A 27,957-nucleotide genomic window follows, 5' to 3' on the forward strand; every position below is an offset into this window, starting at 1 on the left:
ACTTGGTTGCTGAAAGAGAATATTGCCTGTTCAGTACAAAGACCGGCACGAAAACCAAACTGAGTTTTGCTTAAGATACTGTGGAAGTTGAGATGGTCTACAATCCTCCTGTGCATGAGTTTTTCTAGAATTTTTGAGAAGGTAGTTAATAGGGATATTGGGCGATAGTTTGTAACAATGCTTCTAACACCTTTTTTAAAGAGAGGTATCACTACAGCCAACTTAAGTCTGTCAGGGACAATCCCATCTTGTAGGGATACATTGTATATGTTGCATAAGATGGGACTAACAAATTTATAACAGTGTTTCAGTATTTTACTAGAAATATTGTCCACACCAGCAGAATTTTTATTTTTTAATGATCTAATTACTCTTATGACTTCGCTAACAGTAACTGGAGGTAAGGATAACTGTGGGATTCTGTTGCTAATAGCTTTCTGTAGGAGGGACAATGATTCTTCCATAGAACCATTACAGCCTGTCTTCTCTGCTGCTCTCAAAAAGTGGTTATTAAATATTTCTGCAAGCAACTGAGGTTTCTTTATGATACTGTCCCCTGTTTTAATCTCTACCTGAGACATGTTCCCTGTTGTCCTGCCAGTTTCCCTCTTTATTACATTCCATATAGTTTTAATTTTATTTTCTGAGCTTTCAATTTCTGATTTTATGCACACACTTTTAGATTTATTTATAACCTTCTTGAGAATGCTACAGTAAAGTTTGTAGTGTTGTCGTTTCTTTGGATCATTACAAGTCCTGAGAGAACTGTATAACATCCTCTTTGTTCTACAAGATGTTATTATCCCTGTAGTGATCCAAGACTTCTTGGCATTGCCTATATGACTATTTCTAACTACTTTTTTTGGGAAAGATGGACTCAAATACAGACATGAATTCATTTAAAAATGAATTGTACTTTTTGTTTACATCTGTTTCCCTATAAACTGGGCTCCAATCTATCACTTTTAGGCTATCATTGAAATTTTTAAGGCCCTGTTCATTTATTATCCTAAAAGATTTCCAAAAATGCTTGGAACTGTTGCGCACACAGATGTAATTGAGCCTAAGCAATTGACCACCATGATCAGAAAGGCCAAGGATTGGATGCACAGTGATCTCATTGCATTTAGACTTATCTATAAATATATTATCTATCAGACTTTTACTGTTAACAGTAACCCTAGTTGGGAAATCTACTATTGCCATCAGATTATAAGACTCCATTAAATGTACTAAATCAGCTTTACTATTGCTCTCATTTAGGAAATCAACATTAAAGTCACCAGTAATTATCAAGTCCTTGGACTTTGAGTACAGTATGGATAATAAAGAATCTAAGTGCTTAAGAAATACATTCAAATTCCCTGAGGGAGATCTATACAGTGCTAATACTACAGCCGTGAAGTCATTTACAGTAATCTCAACACCACATACTTCAATTTGTTGCTCTATACAATGGCTCTTTAAATCTAATGCATTGTAAGATATGTTGTTTTTTACATAAATTACCACTCCACCTTTTTCCATGATGGTTCTAGAGTAATGCGCTGCCTGACAGTAACCACTTAGCTGTAACCTTTCAATATCTTTTACATGATGTTCACTAAAACATAATACATCGGTATCTTTTATTCCTTGTGGTTACTCTAACAGAACAGTAATGTAATTTACTTTATTACCAAGTCCTCCCACATTTTGGTGAAAAATCGTCATTTATTTGGAATTAGAGACAGATGTAAACTTTTGCCTAAAAAATTATCTGTAGCTACAGACACAGTACGTTCATTACTAACAATTTCCTGAAACATTTGAGTTTGAAGCCGAGTCTGACTTGATGGCTGGAGCCATTTAAGTGCGATTGGTTCCAACTTTGGGGTACATTTGTGGACTTCTTCCAATATTTTTGTTTTTAAAAGGGTACCTAATGCTTTTTTTCCTGATCTGTTCAGGTGCATACCGTGTCTTGTAAATAATTCTCGTCCAAAACTGCTTATATCTACAACACAAGTATTTTTAAAACGCTTACACAACTTTGCTAACTTAGAGTTCGTTTGTGAGATAGCCTCATTTACACAGGACTGTGGAATTAAGTCATGTCTCTCTGGAATGTTCACAACAAATACCTTAGACTGATGAAGTGCCGATATTTTCTTCCTGAGCGACTGTATGACACAATTCCCTTCGTTGCAGGCAGCGTTGTTTGAGCCACCTATTAAGATCACACACTCGTTTTTTACTTTTTCAGGATCACACCCCGCTACAACTTCTTGAAGTTTAGCACCTGGCTTCACAATTCCACAAACATTGGCAGCATTAAAACTGCTTTTCACTATATCAGCCATGCCTCTACCATGACTATCAGCGAAAATGTGAAAACGATTTGTTGATGTTTCACCCACAGCAGACTGGATCACACCACTGCCACTTTCATTGCTGTTAACTGAACGTTGTGGCTTTGGAAGATCAAACCTAACCTTCTTCCGATAGTTTATTGGTACACTCTTCTTACGATGGTTTTCACTTTCTGTGAGACTATTACTAGAACAAAGTACATCAAAATTGTTTACATTCTCGAACCTCGAAACATTTGCTGTAGACAAAGTTTTAGTGCCGATTGTTTGACGCTTGTTGTGTACTACCTTCCATTCTGATGATTTATCAGCGTCATTTTGCACCAATGTAGCCATGTTCTGGCGAAAGTTTTTGTCCTTCTGTCTGTCTTGAAGCAATGGATCCATGTTTCGCTTCGACTTCAGTTCCATATTTTCGGACTTCAGGCTGTCGATTTCTATTCTTAGACTGCTGATTACACATTGTAAACTAGCAATACGCTCATTATACTTTAATAATTCACTTTTGCACCTTACACACGAATTTTTAACGGCTTCATTGTAACTTATTTTTGGAGTAAAATCACGGATATCTACACACGTCGCCATCTTGAACCATCCAACATGACTACTGAGAATATGTACTGCTGATGGCTACTGGGTAGTGAGGGCATTCACCCTGTAATGTGAGAATGCGATCTGCTAACCACAACTTAACCTCTTGTATGAATCCTCCACTACATATTAATGTAATAGTATGAGCTAATTTGCTTGTCCATATGACCCACAGCATATTATCAGGCATTAATATAGGGCCCACTAAAGTTCATTGGTGATGCCATAACTGCAATAGCATCTGTCTGTTTAATTGTTCTGAGAAAATTGCCGGTTGAATTTACTGCTTGGGTGATCTGCAGAGTCTTTGAAGTAATCCTGCCTTGACTACCTAAAAATTATTAAAAGGTGGTGATGATAGGAATATATTATTGATGGTGGTGGCACAATCACCTACATGACACAGTAATGTTGTGAGCACTGAACACTGATTCAGTGATAGAAACCAAGTGTGGCTGATCTGATAGGAACTGAAGCAGATTTGATAGACAGACTTTACAATGGAAACATTGCTGCAAAAGTGTCCATATGGCACTAATGAAATCAGTCTAGGGGTTGGAAATGCGGAAATTTTCTGGTGTGTCTCAGCCAGCCAAGCACCACCGATGTGTAAGAATGGATTCACCACCTCAATACGGAAGCACATATCAGGTTTGGAGGAGTGAGGAAGTAGTGTTGCACTTGTACACTAGGATCTAATGTAGGCCCTGTTGTTGCTCTGTCAGGTATAAATCAGTCTGAGGAAAGCCGCATTGAATGTTGTCACACAAAATCAGCACACCAATATGTACACATGGGCGGAGGGTGATAGTCACTTTCACTAGCATTTTCAGACTGGAGTGGTTTCATATTGTTCATTGCACTATGCAACCCAAGGGAAACATAGTCAAAACTGACAAAAGGGGCTAATAATGTCTGGTGATAGCCAGATTGTCTCACTGTGTGTTCACTAAATCGAGGGAAACCTACAGCATATGTGGGTCACTAACATAGGAATTCTGTTCCATTGAGTATGTGGAATAATATTCATTTACTGTTGTCATGAATACACTCTGTTGATATGAATACACAAACAGTAATAAGAGGACACTTGAGACCAGACCACATGACACAAGACACAAGCAGAAACAGAAGAAATGGACAGTAATTTCTCTCCAGACACTCACTCGTTCATTGTTTCTAAAATCAATTTGGCAGTCGATGTCAATTTAGGCAATCAATGCCTCCACTTATACACAAAAAAGAATTGTATTACAATTGTAAACTGTTTGATACATTCCACATAACACCAAGAAGTCACAACTATGACCCATGGAATGTGCAAATAACTAACTGGCAAAAAGGAAATAAGAAAAACTTATGTTGATCACCATAAGCCAGTATTACTGTTATTAAATGTCTAGAATTCAGGATAAAGTTTTATATTTTGGTGCAAAAATCTATAATAGGTTGATCCATAAAATTTTGGGCATGCAGCTGCATAAATTTGACTTCTTCTTCTAATATTACGGCTAAATGCCGTCCAGCCATCTTCAGAGTGAGCTAAGGTGACTGTCACCTTGGCTCACTCTGAAGATGGCTGGACGGTATTCAGCTGAAATATCAGAAGAAGAAGTCAAATTTATGCGGCTGCATGCCCGACATTTTATGGATCAGTATTTGTGCCGCAAAAATATGAAGATGCACTATAATAGGCTGCCTGTAGACAACAGGCAGGAATTGAAAAACCCCAGATACTAAAAAACGGATTAAAGGAATAACTCATTAGCCATTCCATCTACGATTTATCAGAATATTTGGAATCAAGGATGTAAATTCCTCTTAACTCTAATGTTTGCATTAAACAGACAGATGACCACAAGAGAAAGGAAAAGATTGAAGATGACACCAAGGCCTGGTGTTACTATCACACATCGGATCACTCACCACCAGTATTGTCAAAATCCTGAACAAACATAACCTGAAAGTGGTTTTGTACCCTGCATGCAAAATTAGGGACATGCTGAGTGTGATAAAAGATCCCTTAGGATTAAAAGGACCTAGCATGTATGACATTATGTGATAATGTGGTTGCCAATACATTGACCAAATAGAACACTAATTCTCACAAATACAAAAGAAAGCAATAGAAATAAGAGAGCATGAAAATCTAGTGAACAGAAACAGTAGATTCCACCTCTGTTCCACTTGCAATGACATAATATAAAAAAAATTGTGGTGAGCAGTGGCTGCTTCTGCCAATTAATGTATAATAAATAAGATCTGCTCCAATTCTCTGACTTGGATTATGTGTAAATGAATCAATCAATCAATTGATGAACTGTTTTCTCATTCTTTTTTAAAAAGGGAATGTGCAGTAGAATAGATGTCTATTTCATCATTTCTATTATTGACATATTTACAGTCAGTTTTCAGGAATTGTTTATCAGGAAAGGAAATAATTTCCTTTTCACATGAGATAGTGAAAGCTATTGATAAAGATGCAACCACTGAGTTGCAGTCATAGCGTGACAAATGTTTGTACCTCTGCAGAACATGGTGGACAGCTAAATAAATTAAAAAAATAAAAATTTGGAAAATCCTGGACGTGATGATGTCTATGTTATGAAAAGGATAGATGCTACTCACAATATAGAGGAGATGTTGAGTCACAGACAGTAACAACAAAATAGACTGCTGAACATATGAGCTTTCAGCCAACTGTGCATGTTAGGAGAAGCAATCTGCAAGGTGGGGGTGAGATGGAGGCTAATGTGGGAAGGGTGAAGGATAGCAGGGTGTGGGTGGGGGACAGTAAAGTGCTGCTTGTAGGAGCATGCAGGGAAATGGTGGGGACGGGGTAGGACAGCTAGGTGCAGTCTGGAGGTTAGATGGAGGGAAGAGGAGGAAAGGGGGGGGGGGGGAGGGGGGAGCAGAAAAGGAGAGAAATAGAGGACAAGAAAAAAAGACTGTAGAGGCATTCATGGAATAGAAGGCCGTGTAGTGCTGGAGTGGGACCAGGAAAGGGGACAGATGGGTGACGGGCAGGGACTAACAAAGGTCAAGGCTAGGGGGTTATGGGAACATAGGATATATTGCAGGGAGAGTTCCTACCTGCACAATTCAGAAAAGATGGTGTTGGTAAGAAGTATCCAGATGGTGCAGGTTGTGAAGCAGTCATTGGAGTGAGAAATGTTGTGTTGGGTAGCATGCGCTGCAATAGGGTGGCCCAGCTGTCTTTTGGCCACAGTTTGTTGGTGACCACTCATGCAAACAGACAGCAGCACAGTGGATGCTGCTTAGCTTGTAGATCACTTGACTGCTTTCATATGTAGCCCTGCCTTTGATGGGATAGGTGATGCTTGTGACTGGACTGGAGTATGTTGTGGTGGGAGGATGAATGTGAAAGGTCTTGCATCTAGGTCTATTACGGCAATATGAGCCACGAGGCAATGGGTTGGGTGCAGGGGTGAAGTAGGGATGGATGAGGATATTGTGTAGGTTTGGTGGGCATCCTAATACCACAGTGGGAACGGTGAGAAGGACAGTGGGTAGGGTATTCCTCATGTCAGGTAGTCGAAATCCTGGCACAGAATGTGATTCAGTTGCTCCAGTCCTGGGTGGTATTGAGTCATGAGGGGAATGCTCCTTTGTGGCCAGATCGTCTGATTCTGGGAGGTGGTGGATGACTGGAGAGGTGTGTGTAATACCTAGAAGAAGGCTTTTTGGTCAATAGCTCACATGTTTAACTGTATTTTTGTTGTGCCTCTCTGCAACTCAAAATCTCTATATGGTGAGTATAAATCGATCCTTTTCATAATATTGTCAAAAAAATATGGAATTTGAAATAAAACAATGGAAAGTCCAGAACAGAATAACAAAAGTAAAGACTGACTTTCCATTGTTCCTGTCTGCAACTTAACACTTCCTCTATGTGATGAGTAGCAGTGTATCGTTTTCATATTGCTTCAATTAGAAATAATACAGTCAGTCCACATCAGTATAATCTGAATTGAAAGCTGCTTCAAACTGTTGTACAACAAGAAACAGTATGCACTGAAACAATATATCTTAATAGGAGATTCCTTCAGTTTCTTACTGTGCTTGTGTCCAAACGCTGGTTTGATGCTGCTCATCATGCTAGACTATCTAGAGTAAATTTATTCACTTCAGCATAACTGCTGCAACTTACATCCACATGAATCTGCTCACTCTAGTCAAGCCTTGGTCTTCCTTTACAATTTTTACCTCCTGCACTTCCTTTCTTACCAAATTAACTGTTGGAATATACATCAAGTTGCAGACAGGCACGGTTAAAAGACACTCACATATAGCTTTCAGTGACAGCCTTAATCAGAAAAGAGACACACACACACACACACACACACACACACACACACACACACACACACACACGACCACCAACTCCAGCATCTGAGGCCGGAATGCCACTTCCTGCCTGGAGTTTCCATTGTTCAAATTAACTGTTCTTAAGAATCAGAGCCCAAACTGAATCTCACAGGAAAAACATCTTCTGCATACAATAAACTCACAGTTAATAAATTGCTACTCAACTGAATAAAATGTGTTTAAGTGCAGTTGCTTACACACAGTGTCAAAAATTTGTAGCCAGCAGTTGCTGCTTCTGCCTGTTAATGTACAGCTAGATCTCCATATCCATTATTATATGTAGATGAATGAATGAATCAATCAATGAACTGTGTTCTCAGAAATTTTCAAAAATGGAATGTACAACAGAATAATTCCCTATTTTATTAGTTCTATTATTAAAGAATTCACAGGTTGTTTTCAGGATTGTATCATCAATTGACATGGAAATAATTTCCTTTTTAATTGAGTTAATGAAAGAACTGGATCCCCTGAGTAGCAGTCATGACTTAACAAATGTTTTTGCCTCCATGGAACACAATCTACAGCTAATCAGAAAACTGTGGATTTACATAGCTTGACTAAAAACTGAAACATCCAGAAAGGGAGGAGGAAATGAGACTTTGCCTGTATGGGTCCACATATCATTATGACACTCACCCCCTTTGGCTCGGATGACTGCACTGCTTTGGCTGGGAAAGTGTTATAAGGCCATTGTATCATTTCCTGAGGCAAGCAGAATCACAGCTGTAGTAACTGATCCTTGATACCATAGCTACTGGAACCATGACATAGTTGATGTCCGAGCTGGTCCCACACATGTTCTATCGGTGACAGGCCTGGAGATCTTGCTGGCACAACAGCACTTCAACATCACACGGGCAGTTCATAGAGTCATTTTCCATGTGTGTACAAGGGTTGTCTTGTTGAAAAATGGCACCATGACACTGTTGCATGAGAAGTAGCACATGAGGATCAGGACGTCTGCAATCTATCATAATGCATTCAGAGTTTGCTCAGTCACTATTAGCCATGACCTGAAGTTGTACCCAATGCCTCCCCACACAGTGATGCCCAGAATAACACCACTGTGCCTCTCCAAGACATTGTAAGAATGGAACCTCTCCCCAGGTCATCACCATATTCACCAACAATGATCATCCAGGATAGTACAGAACCGCAATTCGTCACCATTCACCAGCAGTTCACTCTTACTGGTCATGGCACCACACCAAATACAGCTACCTTTGTGGTGAATTTAACAGTGGTTTATGCATGGGACTATAGTGCCCTAGTCCAGCTGCTGCCAGTCTCCAACCAATGGTGGGGGATGACACAGGATGTTGCAGGAGCTCTTACTGTTTTTCAGATGGCAGGTGCAGATGTGGAGGGATTATGATGTTCTTGGTGCACAGTATGGCATTTCTCCCTTGTGGTGGTCAGATATAGTCAATCAGAACCTCATGACACACTTCTATTGGTTTATTCTCCAGAGTTAGTAACAAATAACTTATTGGTATAGCAGTACGTACTTAGATGTTGAAAAGTAAAAAATATGGCTTCCAGCTACAACACTATTCATCCCAGCTGACACTCACATTATGAGACATTTATCTCTCTGTATATTAATTAAAACTTAAGTTTGATGAGCATTTCTTCATTCCCATGTCCAAGAGATAAAATGTCACATTAAAAAATATGTGAAACAGTTTACTTAACTTTGATGTGGCCTCAGTATTTAGTATGGAGAAACATTGTTGCACAATATCCAGATCCAGGTTCTTCAATGATTGAGGCTGTAGTTAATAGTTTGGGAGTAATAAAACATCATTTATTTATCCTTTCACATAATATTTCACACGCGGTTTTGAAATGTCACAAGTAAAAATCACCCATAAAATTCCAAACTCTTGTCTTTGTCTAAGTCTGCAGTATCTTCCAAAGCGCCTTCCTAGATGTTACCTCAAATTAAGTCAAAAACATAATGGTGCAATTGGCGCCAACCTGGTACTAGAACAATCCAGATCAAATTGTAGATCAAAATATAGTTCAGATGGCTTCTGTTTTTAGATTATCTAACAAATTTAAGTTACATAATGCTTTCTGAAAATTTATACTTATTTAAAGACTTTTAGTAGTAATATTAAATGACAAAGGCTGCAAAATTTGTAAATATAAAATTTAGAAAATTCCTGTTATGTTGAAATATTGATTGCATATTGGTAGCAAAATAAACAAAAACATAAATAGGAACATATGTTTTATGAACATGTAAAACTGAATGATAAAAACGGAAAAATTAATGTAAAATTGTTTTCAGAGTATTTGCTAACTTATTTTCGTCGTGTAAGATTGAAGTTTGAAAACATATCAGTTGATGACAGAAAGATTATATTTGTGGAAAAATTGCACCTGATGACAGGAAAATTCTACAAACATCCACAAACATGAAGTATATAATATACGAAGGAAACATAGTTCACATTTGGCCAGAGTTGAGGTGCTATCATATAGTTCATTAACTGAATAGAAGTTTGAGTAGGACTAGATAAATTATAACCTCGATGATGAGAATGCCTGCCCAAACATTCCCATGCAGTCCAACTTTGGGCTATTGTCACATCCAAATGCCTCACAAATATGGATATTGCACAGGTCGACTGCCAGCCAAATGGAGACCTACAACGAAGCTCCTTTCAAACCCTGTCAGGTGATGACAACACTATCTCACATGACTATACAGCATCTCCATATCCTTTACAGTGATCACTCAACATCTGATGCTGTTCCCACTACTTATACCCCCTACCAGGGTAACACCACTAAACATGGACACCACTAATGCAGTCTGGTGGCCATCTGTCTAACCTGCCGATGGTGAGAATGTGTAAAGTCACTTTCATGTCTGACCATGTCTTCTTGATTCATCACTTTTTTTGTCAGACAGTGTGTGTATAAGACCGTCAGTCAGTATCAGCATTATCGAACAGAAAACTGTGTCACACTGTTGTATGACAGGGAATGGTAACCATCCTAGTGGTACAGTGTAATAGGATTTTCATGCTGTGTTTCTGTGGTCTTAAGATCAAAGACAGATTTGATGGAGCTGTTCATGCTAGTCAGTCTCAATTCTGAGCATATTTCTTCATCTCTCCATAACTATTGCCATCTACATCCAGTTGAACCTGCTTGCTCTAGTCAAGTCGTGGTCTTCCTTTACAATTCCCCACCCACCCTGCCACTTCTTCTCTTCTTACCTAATAAACCATTGTTAAGAATCAGGTCATGAACTGAATAATAAAACAAAAGATCTTCTGGACAACACAAGAAATTCTTGATTCTACAGTTAATACAGCGATACTCAATTGAAAAAAAATGCAGTATGTCTAGTTTCTTACACACAGTTTTGTTACTGCTAACATTTAATTCACTTTCAACAGTAATACAATTGGTGAATCAGAGAGACACTAGATTTCTAGTGCTGAGAGCAGATGGGAAGTTTTTATGGAAAGTGCTCATTCACAACCTTCTGTAGAATCTTAATCTAGCTATCTTTACAATACTGGAGACTCATTTCACTCCTTTAAGTTTCTTTAAAAAATTAGATAGTGACTCACAAAAGAATAATGACTCATTTTTACATCTCAACTAGTTAAATACCACTCAGATTGGCTTTTGCAAAGGATTCTCCAGAGAAGTATTAACAACAGTGATATTTTTATAGATTTGATTGTGTTGACCTTAAGATTCTATCTGGGAATCTAAAATCTTGTGGAATTAATGACATAGGCCTACTTCTTGTTTGGATGTAATCTTCACTTCAAAGCAGAAAGCTGACAGTCAAATTGACAAACTGTTCCACTGGAATGGAACCAGTCTATGAGTGGGGTAATATTAAGAATCCTAGGAGGCTTGGTATTTGATCCACTTCAGTGATTCATTTTTGTAAATGTTCTTCCAATTGTTTTAAAGGACTGTTCAAATACTGTCATGTTTAGTGTTGACAGAAGAATACTAACAAGCAATGGCACTAAATGGACCACACCATACACTGCCCAGATGATAGCCGAACACTACTGGCTTTACCTTGAATCTCACAAAGAGTCATGTTTTGCAATTGCAAAGTAATAAAAATGACCTGCTACATCAAAAATAGACATTAGCGGGCATAAACAAAATGAATACTGTATGCAAAAATCCTTGGACTTCAGGTGGATAATAAGCTAAAATGAAGTCAATAGATAGATACACTAATCAAGAAGAGCTGCGTGGCATCTACGATTTCAAGAAAACCACATACTTTCATTCTCTGTTGGCATCCAAAATTACACTCGGAGGCTGTGCAGCTACAGTACATAAAATAATAATAAGCAAAAAGAATACTCTATAAAGGAAATAATCATATATTTAACAGTGGACTCTTCAAAGACCTAGAAATTCTTACACACAGTTCCATATAAATTTGCCTCTTAAAGTCTTTTTATTCCCATCAAACACAGATGTTGAACTGAAAGATGTAGATGTTGCTAGCATGTTTGTGCAGGCAGCGTTGGCTCAACATGCTCGTAGAGGCCACCACAAGGCTTACTGTTTGTATGAAGTCTTCAGCTCATGCCACAGACAGTCTAATTGTAATGATTCTGCTTCTGGTCTTGGTATTTACATGGTTTCTATTGGGATAGTTGCTCTCTAGTATTTAGCTTTGATTTCTGCCGTTGGTTGTGATATGACTTGTAAACTGTGCAGTGAATTGGCTAGCTCAAAAACAAATCAGGACAAATAATCCTTAATGCTGACTGCACCATCGTTATGCCTAATGGATTCATTCAGCAAGAACTCAGTGTTTTTGTCCACAAGTTACAGATCTTGAGACTTTAATGTATTTTTATAGTGTGTGATAGTAAAATGGTGATAAAGATGCTCCCTTGAAGTTGTGTGCTAGTAGTTCTGGAATGATGAAACTAAGTGGAGCTATGAAATTAAAAAAGATCCAGAATGGAAAACGTAATGTCAACAATAACTACTGCTGCAGAAGCAGCAAAGTCATCAGCAACAAATTCAGCAGCAGTAACACTATGATTAATGGTTAGAATAGTAATTAACACTTCAACAACAGCAGCTCAGGGAGTTGCTAGTTGCTGTAATACCTGAGAGAGCAGAATGTAACACTTAGTGCTGCCACCTCCTCCTACTGGTTTTGGTTATCCTTAGGAGAGTTGGGAAATTTACATCTGTCATCTTCTGCTGGTAAATTTTTTTTTTTTTTTTTTCAGGCAAGTAAGCATGTAGACATTATTTTTAAAAGGACGATGTTGCCTTCTATAAATTTCTATTTGTATGAAGTGGCTGAAAAACTGAGACCACCCTCAAAACCAAGTAACTTATTGTTTGATGATATTTTATTTCCAATTCAGTGACTGAACACTTTGGGCACCAAACACATATGAGAGCCATCAGTTGAAATTTAATCAATATCAAAAGAAAGAGAGTCAGTCCCATATGGCTTGCATCGCTGACCTCAAGGAGGTAATTTAAAAAAAATTTCAGCACCTGACAATTAACTTTATGCTCAGCACTCATCTGATGACAATAGTTCATCAGTAAGGCAATATCATGTAACAGAGAAGATTGTGAAAAATCCCCTTCAATGTCAGTAAGTACTGATGACAAAGATTCTTTGCGGGCATCAACTCTGGTAGACCTCATTCCGCTTGCAAAACATGAAAGACTCATATCTTTGGAGGCAGGCACAACTGTAGAGGGATACATAATAGACCTACTGGACACTGTGCCTCCCACGCTGCTCCTGACATCACCCTTCCAGAACTAGCATTCTTAGTGCTAAAGTCCTTGTTGGGGATAGGAGGCGGTCAAAACTACATCCTGTGTATTGCTGTCATGATTTGCAAGTTACAGATGGGAGGAACTCCGTATTTCTAACAAACTGTGTTACTAAAATGTATGGCATAGATGCCATTGGCATACAGATATGCAAGGGAGTGGCCCAGTCAAACTTGAGAGGCCACAAAAAGTCCAGAAGCTGGGCAGAGCCTGTGATCTGTCCAGTCAAATAGCTTTGGTGGCTTTATGAACAGCAGGCAGTTTCTTTATTACATGAAGCCATCAACTAAAAAACTTGCAGTATTGGTAGTTATGTAATTTACGTAATTTCTATTTGAATAATTATTCTCTGGAACATGGCTCTTCTTTATCTCAGAAACCGCTCAGTGAATCAACAACCATGGATGAGACATACTTGGTGTTTAGCTGCATGAAATGGATGTATTCCTCATAGACTCAATTTTTGTGTTCACATTACATGAGACTTGTGATTTTAAGAAATTAGTATAGTGTATGATATTAAAAGCTGTGTTTAAAGTTAATAGTAAAAATTAGTACCAGGTGAACTGTAGTTTGCACAACCAATATGTCCATATAGAATTTGCATTATTATCAAGACTTCAAACAGGGATTCTGGATTATGTCACTTCGACAAGCTGCCAAGCAGATGTTCAACAAAAAGTGAAAATCTCTCCTAATTCAAACAAAAATTAAAAACCTTGCTTATTACACAATGAATCTGCATCTTATCTGACGTCTATATTCAAAGGTTGAAGATGTCCGGTGATGGGATGATAATTGAAAACGTTCATTGTAAACTGATCTTCAGGCTCAGTGGTTCAGTAGGTAAGTGTCAGACTACCAATCCAAAGATCCTTGGTTAAATTCCCAATTCGTCGTAGCAATTTTTCTGTCTCTCATCTCTTTTTTCACCTCTGGCAGTGATTTGTAAATGTGAAAAACGCTAAGGTGCACTATGACCTGTAGTCAACATTAAACTGTGCGTTCTCTGTAACTGTCTGGGTAAATCATTTCAAAGGTCCAAGAAAGGCAATGGCATCCACCTTCAATAGGACCACGTCTAGTGAAGCACTGCAGTATTGAAACCAACCATTTGGTTGGGGACAACTTTACTTTATTATTGTTATGTCATAACCTGTTATTATTTAATGCTTATTAATGGCAGGAAACAAAGGGTGTTAACTGGCAGGAAACAAAGGGTGTTATTAGGAAAGAGACATGTATCAAGCTATCAGGCATCATCCAACTGGGAACTAATTACATGTGGGGTCCCACAAGGTTCCATTTTGGGGCCCTTACTTTTTCTTGTGTATATCAATGACCTTTCATCAGTAACATTACCAGATGCCAAGTTTGTTTTGTTTGCTGATGATACAAACATTGCAATAAATAGCAAATCAAGTGTAGTCTTAGAAAGATCAGCCAATAAAATATTTGTAGACATTAATCACTGGTTCCTAGCCAATTCTTTGTCACTAAACTTTGAAAAAACACACTACATGCAGTTCAGAACTTGTAAGGGGTGTCCCAAGAGTATATGTCTAACATATGATGACAAGAAGATAGAAGAAGTGGACGGTGTTAAATTCTTGGGATTACAGCTTGATAATAAATTCAACTGGGAGGAGCACACCACAGAACTGCTGAAGCGTCTTAACAAATCTCTGTTTGCAATGCGAATTTTGTCAGACATAGGGGATATAAAAATGAAAAAGCTGGCATACTATGCTTACTTTCATTCCATAATGTCATATGGGATTATTTTCTGGGGTAATTCATCAACCCAAGCTAACGTTTTCCGGGCACAAAAACGTGCAGTAAGAATTATATGTGGTGTGAACTCAAGAACATCCTGCAGAAGCCTGTTTAGGGAACTAGGGATACTAACTACAGCTTCCCAATATATTTATTCCTTAATGAAATTTGTCATTAAAAATATATCACTTTTTCAAACCAACAGCTCAATTCATGGAATCAATACTAGAAATAAGAATAATCTTCACAAGGATTTAAAGTCACTTAGTCTTGTACAAAAAGGTGTGCATTATTCAGGAACACACATTTTCAATAACTTGCCAGCAGCCATAAAAAGCTTAACAACCAATGAAATTCAGTTTAAGAGAAGCCTAAAGGATTTATTGGTGGCCAACTCCTTCTACTCCATTGATGAATTTCTGAGGAAAACCAACTGATTTGTATATAAGTACAACATAACTTCTGCACAATTTCAGTGCAGTAATGTGTTCACTGAAAATTTGTGTGTGTGTGTGTGTGTGTGTGTGTGTAAGTATAATCTAACTTCTGCACCATTTCAGTGCAGTAATGTGTTCATTGTAAATAAGTATTACAGTAGTTGTATTACATGTTTCTTACCTTATAAATAAATATAAAACTTTTTTATTTTAAATTCAGTGCAATAGTATTTGTAAAATGACTCTTAGTGTTCATTAAAAAATGACGATCATTCCACTTGGGACCTGTGGAATGGTACATTAGCTTATTTGTTTTAGTTTAAATATTTGTCATGTATTGTTGTTTTTCTGACATGTTCCACATCCTGGAGGACCTCCTCACTACGGATCAATTGGAATAAAAGTAAATCTAATCTAAAAAAAAAAATGTAGTTATGTAAACATTAAGTTAACAGTAGTAGATTAACATGACATATTTAGTATGAATGAATGGTGCCTTCTGTGCTGAGTTTACTGTATTCATTTTAACCTGAGACATCATAAATGATAAAGAGCATTTTAAGTATAGTTAACTACACAAAATTAGTTTCTGACAACCACTTCTTATTGATCAATTTAACCAACAACTTTTTCCACATATGCCAATGGCCATGCCGCAGTGGTAACACTGGTTCCCGTCAGATCACCAAAGTTAAGTGCTGTCGAGCTGGGCTAGCACTTGGATGGGTGACCATCCAGTCTTCTTGGGCGCTGTTGGCAAGCGGGGTGCACTCAGTCCTCATGAGGCAAACTGAGGAGCTCCTTGACTGAGAAGTAGCGGCTCCAGTCTTGTACACTGACATATGGCTGGGAGAGCGATATGCTGATCACATGCCCCTCCATATCCGCGTCCAGTGATGCCTGTGGGCTGAGGATGACATGGCGGCCAGTCAGTACTGTTGGGCCTTCTGAGGCCTGTTTGGGTGGAGTTTAGTTTAGTTTTTTTCCACATATTTGAAGATTCTCTTTACATCACACAATGAATGTGTGCATGAGTGATGTGTTGCAATATGAAAGATAAAACGAAGAGATTTGTCAGTCTGTGTGAACTGAGATACAGAGATAATAGAAAAGAAATACAGGCTCTTGGACTGCATTGTGACTACTAAGAGACCTTAACAAGGATTGCATTTCATCTAGTAATTGGACTTGTTACACTTATGTACCTATGAATGTAACTGTAATAGTATTTGTGATTAATAATAAGACTGAATTTAGAATGAATTGTACAATATACAATCATAGTACTAGAAAATAATGTAGCTACTAACTTCTCTAAATTCTGCACATTGTTTAAATTAATTTTTGAGGAGACATTTCCAAAAGTAACCACTTCAAGAGCAGCAGTTAAGAAAAATAGTTGGGTAACTGCAGGTATTAGAAAGTTCCCCCAAGTACTTAAATTTCTAGTCCTTTATAAGCACACTACACTAATCTACAATTGCTAGATTACTGTCTCAGGTACAAAAAAAGTATACAGGAGGGTATTGTTTGCAAGGAAAAAAATCAGTCAGTAACAAATTACTATATAACACAGAAACTAAAACAAAACAAGAAACTGGAAAAGATAGATATGAGTATAATAACATGCAGATCAAAGGTGGGGATAGAATAATAGAGAACTTGCAGAAATTTGAGAATACTGAAAACAACAGGCCAGTATCACCATTGTCTGAATTCTTGAAAATAATTGAATCAATCATGAAAGATAGACTAATGAGTTACATGAATAAATAAAACCTTTTCAACAAAGCACAGTTTGGTTTCTGAAGTGGGAAAAGTACAATATCAGTCACTCAGGGTACACAAAACTGGTACTTAAAGCTTTTGAAGAGAATGACTGTGTTAGGCTTATGGCACTGTTTACCATAAAATACTACTAAACAAGATATAAGCACTAGATGTAAGAGGGGTAGCAAATGAGTGGTTTCAATCTTATTTGGAAAACGAGATGCAAATGTAGGGATGTTTACACATCTGCTGATGAAAATTGTCATTCTCCTGAGTTGAACATCTCACACATCATGGGGGGATACTGACTAAATTTTTCAGGTGGATTGAGGGTAGGACATGAAGACATGGATGGTATATACTGGCATGTTTATGATCTTGGAGTCAGTTTTACAAACAAACTGGAGTTAGTGCAAGGGACATAGCACCAAGATAATGGTTCAGGTGTCACTAGTTGGTGTCCTTGATGTGTACAGTGATGAAGAGCAGAACTACATTTATATTATATGATATGTGGTGTAAATTGTATGTGTATCAAATAACACTCTACAACAGGGACCAATCAAATGAGGCAGTGCAGTTGTTAAAACACTGACCTCCTATCCAGCAGGATAGATGTTGCTCTGTCTGGACATCCTGATTTAAGTTTCCCATGATTTTCCTAAATCATTTCAGGCAAATGCTCTGACAGTTCCTTCATTAAGGGCAGGGCTGACCACCTATCCCATTCTCATAAAAGCATTACTACATGTACTGTGAGTATGTATACTTTTGAGCTATTTATTGTCAATGTATTATAATGACAAATCCTATATCATTGCAAGATGACTGCTGGATGATTAATCAAATAAATAAGCAAAAATAATTTCCAAGTTGATTGTGCACCCACACCTAGGACTGACAAAATGAAGTCCTCATCCAGGCTGTGAAGCCCCAGCAGATATCTGCAAGCCTATGTGTCATTCACTCCCTTGCGGATTCATGCAGATGCAGTATGGAGCGGTATCTAGTCAGCACACCGCTCCCCCACCCATTTTGCAGACTTTCCAGACTGTGGAGCTGCAATTACTCTATCAAGCAGATCCTCAGTTGACATGACAAGGTGAGTGCACCCCATACCGGTCCTCCCACCAATGAAAAATCCTTAGTAGTCCTGGGTCCTCCACTTGGCAGCCATTTCCTCTGACCACTCAGCTATGGGACAAACATCTAGGATTCAATATATATTCTGGTGCAAAAGTCTTATAACAGGTTGCTGACAAACATCGGGCAGGAAATTAAAAATCCCCAGAAATTCAAAACAAAGTAAAATAGTATGCCATTAGCCACAAATTCTGCAATTTATCAGAACTATAATACTTCTATTAAGGAGATCTTGATTTTGGCAATATAGACAGAACTGCTAGTGATCTATAGTAAATTACATTAATGTTTTATTTGCTTTATTAGGAAAAAGTAGAACAAAATGAGGAGCAGTGGCTGTTTTCAAAGTAGCTGTTTTTCTACTGATTTGCATAAACATATAGAATTGGTTTATATCATAAGTCTCTCAGATAATGAACAAAGAGTTGTAATCACCTTGAAAAATAAAGGAAATGTGAAGTCAAAAGAGCAAGTTGTAAGACAAGGCATTCCTCAAGATTAATGCATGTTTATTATATTTATCATGACCTTCACAGAGCATTCAGAAAGATCTACTTGCATTTTTGCTGTTGATGCCAATATACTGCAGTCAAATCATGTGCTAATTAATAACTTGATCTCTGATACAAATTCCAAGATGGTAAATTGGTTAAACACAAAAAGCTGTTATTGGACAAAGACAAAACTGTGTCAACACAAGGAAACACCCCCAATGCCAGCAGTTCACAGAGGAGCAGAGTAGTAGAGGCAGATCCAACAACTGAAGTACGAGGTGTGTTTTTTAAGTAAGTACCATTTTGAAATTAAAAAAAAGACACTCTAAGATATGACAAATTTTATTTTTACATGAAAGCCTGTACCTTAATCTGATTTTCTGCATAATTTCCATCAATATTGAGGCACTCGTCATAACGTTGTACCAGTTTTTGAATACCCTCCTCATAGAAGTCTGCCGCCTGATTTGTTAACCACTGCATCACCACTGTTTTGACTTCTTTGTCATCGTTTTGAAGAAGCTGACCACCCAGGTGTTTCTTCAAGTGTAGGAACAGATGGTAGTCACTGGGTGCAAGATTGGGGCTGTACGCTGGATGATCTAGAATTTCCCATTGAAAAGATGTGATGAGATCTTTGGTCTGATTCGCCACATGCAGATGGACATTGTCTTGCAGCAAAATGATGCCCTTGCTCAACTTCCATGGACTGTTGCTTTGATTCTGGTGTGACGTAGGCCACCCATGTTTCATCACCCGTAACAATTTGGCTTAAGAAATCATCACCGTCCTTGTGGTACCGCTCAAGGAAAGTCAATGCACTGTCTAAACGTTTGGTTTTGTGCACATCCGTCAACATTTTCGGTACCCAACGTGCGCACAATTTTCGGTAATTCGAGTGCTCGGTCACAATGCCATACAATACACTACGAGAAACATTAGGAAAGTCATCCCACAAGGAGGAAACCATAAAGCATCTGTTTTCTCTCACCTTATTGTCCACTTCCTGCACCAAACTTTCATTAACGACCGAAGGACGCCCACTCTGTTGTTCATCATGCACATTTGCGTGGCCACCTTTAAATGCTCTCACCCACTTTCTTACCATTCCATCACTCATAATGTTTTCTCCGTAAACTGCACAGATTTCACAATGAATATCGATCACTTTTAGGCCTTTAGCACTAAGAAATCTTATAACAGCCCATACTTCACAGTCAGCAGGACTCATGATTATCGGAGGCATCTTAAACACTCAGTACAACACGGAAACAAGGAAGAATCAGACTGTAATGGCATCAGTGCATAGATTAACGTACCGGCTTTCACGTAAAAATAAAATTATTGAGATATCTTAGCATGTATTTTTTTAATTTCAAAATGGTACTTACTTAAAAAAAAGCCTCGTATCTGAAACAGCAGCACAGTCATGAACAACAACAGAAATGTCAGGATCAGTAACATTAGTAGCACAAATAAAGCAACAGCAACAGACAACTTACTGCAGCACAGTGAGGCACAGAAAACGTAATCTTCTCAGTGAGTTTTGGTACTTTGCGAAGGCACGGGATAAAACGCCACATCATATAACACAAATACAACTTTAACCAGTTCTCATCCTAGTCACCCGAAGATTTTAAGCCTGAACATTAAACATCAGCAGTTGGACCATGGGGTCTGGAGATAGTAGCCAGGCATGTGTGAATTGTACTGGTGTGAATGTGTGTGTTTTCCACTTCAGAAGAAGGATTTTGTCCAAAAGCTTAAATGTTCAAGCAGTATTTTTCATTGTGCCTGTCTGCAGCTCAGTGTCTCCTCTATGTGGTGGGAGGTTATCTATACCTTCCATATTATTGTAAATATGTCTTAGGAATAAATCATTAGACCTTGAGGTAGCAATGATTGGTCAAATATTGACCACTAAGTAGCAATACTGACACTAAGTAGCATTAACATTTATCCATATAAATTGGCAAGTAAATATTGTAGAAAAAAATGTCAAAAAGTGGGTGGTACGTATCTTTAGCAAATCAAATATAAAGGGAGGTGTGAAGCCATATCACTGAATGAGGAAAAACATTTTGAAGCAGTAACTGTACAGTTGTATGAAATACAAGGAAAAGTCATAGGCATAGCAATATACAGACTACCTACTGGGGCACAGAAATATTCATTAATCAATTAGAAACATTGCTCAAGAATTTATTTACTGGAAGTACCACTGAAAAAAGTGTGAGGACTTCAGTAAAAATTACACGAATAAAAGCAGGCTGGAAGATCAATTCTCAAGTCTTTTACATAACTTTAACCTATAGAGACTCCAGTAGGAAACGCTCACAGAATGAAACAGAACACTTGTAATAGTTAATACATATTTTATTGGTGAAAATGGATGTACAACAGAAATGCATGCCCACAGTACACTTGTTCATAGTGAACTGAGCTGGCTAAAGGGCCAAAGATGTTCCTTCCTGTCAGAGTGTTAAACTCAAATTGCTCAAAGAGCCTTATTTATGTAACATTTTACTTCATTGATGGTGAGCCCTCTGCAGGAGGTTGATGGAGATCACAGCTGCTGACATGTTCTTCACACAGTTGCATATAACTAGCATGACGACAGGCTGCAAGGCAGGACATGACTGGACCATGATCATCTGCCCCCCTTACCCAATTTCTTTTGTACAGGTGATAATGGCCAAGGCATGGGGAAGGTTGTCATGTACAACCACAGTGGGGTGGCTGGACGGTGTCGAAGTTTTTGGGTTGTGATGGCGGAATGGTTGGTTGTGGTGGTGATGAGAGAAATGGTGTGGTGTTGTCCTTCTAATCATGTGTGCTTGCTGGAGGCAGTTGTTTCATAGGAGATGTGATGGTTAGCAAATGTCGACTGATAACTGTGACCTTATTGCCTCTGGTTCAGTGCCATTGGGTAGCCTGTTGTGTGAGTCAACTGTCTTCTCAACCTTCAACAATGACAAAATTGTCCATAAGTTTTACATTTATTTCATTTGGGTGAAACTGTTGCACATCAAGGTTCACCATGAAATTGTTGTTAGTATTCTGAATGTTTGATCTTCCATCATGCCCTGTGGCAACATGACTGCTCTCTTCTGTCTGAGTAGCCATTGCGTAATCTGTGCAGGCTGTATCTCACAAAATTCAGGTGGGTTTAAGGTGATGCGTGGAGATGGTGACCACCTTTCTATGTAGTAGCTTGTCAGACATATTGTCTCACTGTTTCAGTACCTGATACAGTTTAGAATATGGTGGCTGCAGTGCTGGTCTGTATGTATCATCCTGTAACATGACATACTCTTGTGCATAAAATTTTTTGTTGAGCCATGGTACTGGGGCAGCGATATTCTTATTCACATGGTATGTTGTTTCACTCTTTGAGCTAGGGCTGGTAGCTCCTTAGTTGCGCTCGTTGTACTAGTGAGATGAAATTAGTCAACAGGTTAAGTGGCACACAGTACAAAATCTCTGCCAAAGAGGCTCAGAGGTCTTCTTTGAAAAGGGTAAGGACTCTGCCCACTGACCCCATGACACATAGGTACTACTTTGAGGATTCGATGCCATTATTCCACCAGTCCATTGCTCTGTAGGTAGTACGCTGTGGTACAGTAGGGCTGAATGCTGCAAAGGTTGCATAGCTTGAAGAACAGTACAGACTCAAGCTGACAGCCCTGGTTGGTAGTGATGAATGCTGGGCAACCGAAATGTGATATTCACAACTGTAGAAACAGTCCCACCATAATTTCTGTCGTTATGTCTAGCAAGGATGTCGCCTCAACCCAGCGAGCAACACAATTCATCGGAAGAATACACCTATACCATTAACCTTCCAACTCTGGAAGGGGGCTGATCAGACTGACTTGAACTGGCCTTTAAGTATTTTGTAGCACCTGTGCTTTGGATGTGCAGGTTGACCAGTCTTGCAGAGTTAGTAGGCCGTGTAGGTTTGAGTCCATACTTTGCAGTCTCACTTCACATCAGGCCAGATAAACCAATCCATAACAAGCTTTGTAGTAGGATGCACCCCTCTGGGTATGACAGCCAGTGCAATCTATCGCCAGTGGGTGAGGGCGGAGTTGTGATACGTCACACCAGGATTGTATAGAGGAACCAGGGATGTGTGCCTTTCTAATTTCAAACTGGACATACTATCTTCTTGAAGACTGTAGACTTGTGGATCTGGTTGTTGAGCCTTGGTGAGGTCATTGTAGTTGAAGTGAACTGACAGTGCATTAACTTGAGGTAGGTAATTCCTCATGACACGGTCTGCATTCTTGAGGTGCTGAACATCAGTTCTAAATTGTGTGACATAACTGAGGTGGCAGAAATGATGTGCAGGGTAGTCTTTCAACAGATCACTTATGTAATCCACTAGTGGTCAGTGGAAAGTGCTCTACCAACTGAGCTACACAAAGGATGGGGTGTGAGTCATGGTTGGGTAGGTCAGTCAGTAGAGCAGTTGCCTGCGAAAGGCAAAGGTCTCGAGTTCGAATCTCAGTCCGGCACACAGTTTAAATCCGCCAGGAAGTTTCATATCAGCACACACTCCTCTGTAGAGTGAAAATTTCATTCTGGAAACGTCCCTCAGGCTGTACCAAAGCCATGTCTCCGCAATATCCTTTTCTTCCAGGAGTGCTAGTTTTGTAAGTTTTGCAGGAGAGGTGAAGTACTGGCAGAATTAAAGCTGTGAGGACAGGGCGTGAGTCATGCATGGGTAGCTCAGTCAGTAGAGCACTTGCCTGCAAAAGGCAGAGGTCCTGAGTTCAAGTCTCGCTCCAGCACATAGTTTTAATCTGCCAGGAAGTTTCATTACTCCATATATTGCAAGAGACTGAAAATAATCAAAGTGTATCATCCTGGCATCTTCCGAGGTACAAACATTTCCAATAACTCTAAGAACAAGACAGACTGAATCACTAGGAATCTGTGGCTTTGTTACCCAACACCAAATCTAGATTTACATTGTGAATTATTTCCTCAAGTTGCATGTAATTTGTTTTATTTAACTTTAATGTCAACTTGTTTTAATTGAACCAAGAGTAGACATTCTTGAGGACTTTATCATTACTTGTATGCAGTAATTATTGCTTTTGCACACTTATTATCACAGAAGTATCATCTGCAAATAGCATGACATTTGCTGCACTAGCTGATATGTGAGTGTCATTTATGCAAACAAATAATAATGTAGGATGTGGAATACTATCTTGTGGTACTCCTATTTACACTTTTTTTATGTGATACAAAATTTAGTTTGTGGTGTTCAGATTTGTAGGTATGATTAAAACCACTGTTTGCCCAACTCTTGAATAGCTAATGGTTCCTGTTTTTCTAAAAAGCTGCCATAATTGACAGTATTGAATGTTTTGGAGAGATCTAAATTAACGCCTACAAGGCTGTTGTTTTTTCGAGATTCCTCATTATTTGTTCTGTGCAACATGTTACTACTGTTTCTTTGTTTTTACCTGCCTGGGAGTCATGCTGATAACTATTCAGTAACTTATTGTCATTTAGATATTTTCTGATTTTGTGCTTCATCAGTTTTCCAATATTTTGAAGAATACAAAAGGGCGTAATATTATCCGATAATTTCCTACCCTCTACTTGTTACTGTTACAGCTTCAATTTTGAGATTTTCAGTCTTTCATGAAACACTACTTCCCTAAATGATAAGTGGGAAATCTATGCCAAGAGCCTTGCAATCTGTGGAGCAGTCTTGTTTATGGCAGATGGCAGCACCTCTCAAACATTTTAACATTTTGTGTTCATTTATTGAGCAAGCAGTAAAGGAAACAAAAGAAAAATTCGGAGTAGGTATTAAAATCCATGGAGAAGAAATAAAAACTTTGAGGTTCGCCGATAACATTGTAATTCTATCAGAGACAGCAAAGGACTTGGAAGAGCAGTTGAACGGAATGGACAGTGTGTTGAAAGGAGGATATAAGATGAACATCAACATAAACAAAACGAGGATAATGGAATGTAGTCGAATTAAGTCGGGTGATGCTGAGGGAATTAGGTTAGGAAATGAGACACTTAAAGTAGTAAAGGAGTTTTGCTATTTGGGGAGCAAAATAACTGATGATGGTCGAAGTAGAGAAGATATAAAATGTAGACTGGCAATGGCATGGAAAGCGTTTCTGAAGAAGAGAAATTTGTTAACATCGAGTATAGATTTAAGTGTCAGGAAGTCGTTTCTGAAAGTATTTGTATGGAGTGTAGCCATGTATGGGAGTGAAACATGGACGATTAATAGTTTGGACAAGAAGAGAATAGAAGCTTTCAAAATGTGGTGCTACAGAAGAATGCTGAAGATTAGATGGGTAGATCACATAACTAATGATGAAGTATTGAATAGAATTGGGGAGAAGAGGAGTATGTGGCACAACTTGACAAAAAGAAGGGACCGGTTGGTAGGACATGTTCTGAGGCATCAAGGGATCACAAATTTAGCATTGGAGGGCAGTGTGGAGGGTAAAAATCGTAGAGGGAGACTAAGAGATGAATACACTAAGCAGATTCAGAAGGATGTAGGTTGCAGTAAGTACTGGGAGATGAAGAAGCTTGCACAGGATAGAGTAGCATGGAGAGCTGCATCAAACCAGTCTCAGGACTGAAGACCACAACAACAACAATACTGGATCTACCTCATGCAGCTCCTGAACATTGTGGTTTTTCTTGATTTTTGAATTTTGAGCTTAATGAAATTCATGCATGTATGAAGTAATTGTTTATATAATTTGGCAAATCTTACTTTTTAATATTGATGTTTTCTGGATTGCTGAGAATTATAATGTTCTTAACCTCTCTTTCCGGTTTCAGTATTCACAATTCACTATACAGTTGTTTACTTGCTCATTAGACTGTCTCATTAAAGTATAACTATGCAGAAATGTAGCCATCTTTGAGGTAGGGAACAACATCAAGGAAGATGGCTTGCTGGGTTGAGAACAAACAAGTGAAACAAGTGGGGGAGCAGGTGCTGAGGTTCTGGAGGAATGTGGACAGAATGTCCTCAGCCTCACTCCAGATCACAAAGATGTCATCAGTAAATCTGAACTAGGTGAGGGGTTGGGATTCTGGGTGGCTAGGAAGGATTCCTCCAGGTGGCCCCTGAATAGGATGGCACAGGATGGTGCCATTTGGGTGCCCATTGTTGCACCATAGATTTATTTGTAAGTAATGTGTTCAAAGGTGAAGTAATTGTAGTTGAGGATATAATTGGTCATGGTGACCAGGAAGGGGGTTGTAGATTTGGGGTCAGGTTCGAAAAGGTAGTGTTCAGTAGTGGCAAGGCATCAGGGGTGAAAGTGCAGAGGCAGGTGCATCATTAGTGACGAACAGGATGCCATGTGGTAAAGCAACAGCAACTGTGGAGAAACTTGAAACTTCCTGGCAGATTAAAACTGTGTGCCCGAGATACTGGCAGAAGTAAAGCTGTGAGTGCCGGACGTGAGTCGTGCTTTGGTAGCTCAGATGGTAGAGCACTTGCCCGCGAAAGGCAAAGGTCCCGAGTTCGAGTCTCGGTCGGGCACACAGTTTTAATCTGCCAGGAAGTTTCATATCAGCGCACACTCCGCTGCAGAGTGAAAATCTCATTCTGGGAACTGTGGAGAGTTGATAAAGGAAATTGTAATTTTATGTGTGCCTCACTGCTTTTCTTTTTTAACTAATTTGTGCCTGATTTTATTCTGGGACGCTCAGTAATGTGTGTAAATACTGTAAATGTAAATGTGATTCAAAAAGTACTTGAAGTGAAGTGAAGCGCAGTTGGACAGCAACAAACTCTTTAGCATGCAACTGCTCTGCTGCTCTACTGACTGAGCTACCCAAGCATGACTCACACCCCATCCTTTGTGTAGCTCAGTTGGTAGAGCACTTACCCACGAAAGGCAAAGTTCCCAAGTTTGAGTCTCGGTCCGGCGTACAGTTTTAATCTGCCAGGAAGTTTCAAATCAGTGCCCATTCCCCTGCAGAGTGAAAATTTCATTCAATATGGAATAATATTTTGGGGTTCCATAACTTGCTGTCCAAAACAAATTGTTTTCACTACAGAAGAGGCCTATTCAGTAATAACATACAGTCGTCCATAGACAGAGTGTAAACCAACATTCAGAAAGCTTAAAGTACTGCAATACCTTCACTACATATACATATAGCAATATGTTTCATGTAACAGGGCCTGGCTTGCAGATTTTCAGACACATGCAGACTTTAATAGTTATGGTATTCAAAATAGCAGAGCATTCCACACTCAACAAACAAAGAGAACACACACACAAAGGCATGTGAGCAATTTTTGTATTAAACTTTACAACAGACAGTCAATCTACTACAGAAAGTTAGAAGACAAAAATAAATTTAAAGCACAATTTTAAAAACATTTCTGCTTGACTAATGTTTTTACTCAGTAAATAACAACATTGGTCAACATTTTTTTTAATAATGTTACAACAAAACATTTAACTTTTTCATTATATATATATATGCAATGGATGGCTGTTGTCTGATGATGTGAAACCTTTAATGAATCATTGTTGTGCATAAAAGGATTTGCTGGCCGGAGAGAACTAAAATAAAGGCCTATGGAAAACAGACTATGAATTTATAATACCAGAGGCATAAATGTATATAAATTTGTATTACTATTTATTGTGCAACTTTATATCACTTTGTGTGTCATTTGTATGTTCCATTTCCTTGTGGCTACCCAAGCAGTTGATGGTTGAGGCTGTCACAATGAGGGCAGTAGGAATGGTGCAGATCTCATTCAGCATCATGGAAGACTACTGGAAAATGATAAGTGAGACAGCAGTACATCAGCTACCATTTTACCCACATGCTCCCAAGTTGAATAGAAAAATGAAGGTGGTCGTTTGGGGCTTCAACTGGAGCATGCAATCATACTACATAAATAAATATCGGAAAGACCTCAGATCTCACATACACACAGCAGTTTCCATCGGAAAGATTTTCTCAGCTGCCATCACTGTAGACACTGAGAGTCAGAAGGTATCACAGAACAGCCAGCTCACTAATACTGGAGTGCAGAAGGATGCACCAAAGGTAAAGTGGGCTACAAATCACTGCTTCCATTGTCAAGGGTCAGATCACATGCTATGCCACTATTCACACCCTCACGCCTGTATCAAGTCGCTGGCAATTATC

At 38.7% G+C, this 27,957-nt stretch overlaps 1 protein-coding gene and 1 pseudogene across 2 annotated transcripts in view; one reads left to right on the top strand and one right to left on the bottom strand.

Moving 5' to 3' along the window:
* The window catches only part of LOC126458987 (uncharacterized), a 129,839-nt gene that overhangs the window by 70,438 nt on the left and 31,444 nt on the right, over positions 1-27,957 (bottom strand). The window lies entirely within an intron of this gene.
* Positions 16,008-16,126, top strand: LOC126426248 (5S ribosomal RNA; annotated as a pseudogene).

Source organism: Schistocerca serialis, chromosome 1, assembly GCF_023864345.2.
Source record: "Schistocerca serialis cubense isolate TAMUIC-IGC-003099 chromosome 1, iqSchSeri2.2, whole genome shotgun sequence".
Classification (NCBI taxonomy): Eukaryota; Metazoa; Arthropoda; class Insecta; order Orthoptera; family Acrididae; genus Schistocerca; species Schistocerca serialis.